The sequence below is a fragment of the Octodon degus genome, unplaced genomic scaffold (genome assembly GCF_000260255.1).
Source record: "Octodon degus isolate 3935 unplaced genomic scaffold, OctDeg1.0 scaffold00001, whole genome shotgun sequence".
Classification (NCBI taxonomy): domain Eukaryota; kingdom Metazoa; phylum Chordata; class Mammalia; order Rodentia; family Octodontidae; genus Octodon; species Octodon degus.
The window spans coordinates 15,378,165-15,379,282 of NW_004524577.1; positions in this window are offsets into that span (position 1 = coordinate 15,378,165).

Consider the following 1,118-nt stretch of genomic DNA (forward strand, 5'->3'; position numbering starts at 1 on the left):
CACACACACACACACACACACACATATAAATAAATAAATAAAATTTTTTTTAAATTACAAAAGATCATGAAAAATTAATCCAACAGCTGTTGCATGATTTAAAGAAGAATAACATCAGATTAATGGTAATCAATGAAGAATCAGAAGACAGCAAAAAAGGAAATTTTAAAAAAACCTGTGCACAGAAGTAATAGTAGGAAATTTTCCAAGCATGTAAAAAGAAATTGAGTCAAAGAGATAACTGAGAAATGTGGAATCCTACATTGTCATTATCAAAAAATAAAAGTACACCAGGGTTTATAATAGTCAACATTCCAGAAATTCAACACAAGAATAGAATATTAAAAACTGCTAAAGGAAAGAAGCACATCACCTATAAAGGAAAATCCATCAGAATCACAGTAGACCTATCAACTCAAACCCCAAGTCAATGAGAACTTGAACTGAAGTATATCAAGCCCTAAAAGAAAACAACCTCCAACCCAGACTGATGTACCCCTACAAAATTACTTTCAAAGTTGGTAAACAAGATATTTCTGTGTTAAACAATATCTAAAGAAATACATCAGTCACTCCAAAATGTTCTCCAGCATATTTAAGAGAAGAACTGAAATCAAAAATTCCACAAATCCAAATAGAATGAATCCACCAGGCAAACAGATAAATAGAAAGGAAACAAAGGGAACCAATAACAGGAAAATATGATAAGGATAAGTCAATACAGAACAGTCATAACCTTCAAGATGAATGATCTCAATTCATCAATCAAAAGAAACAGATTGACAGAATGGATTGAGAAACAAGATCCAACAATATGCTACCTACAAAAAATACATTTCACTCAAAAAATTTCTAGATGAAAGTCAAAAGATGGAAAACAATACTGCATTACAGGACCCCAGAAAAAAGCAGTGGTACCCATTCTTTTCTAGTATAAAATGGATTTCAAGCCAAGACTGGTCAGAACTGAAAAAGAAGGTTATTTAAATTGCTAAGGGAACATTCTAAGTCAAAGAGATAACAACCACATGTATGCACCAAATACCAGTACACACAAGTATATAAAACAAATACTAGTAGAGATGAAAAATTAAATAAGTACTAATACAATTGCCATC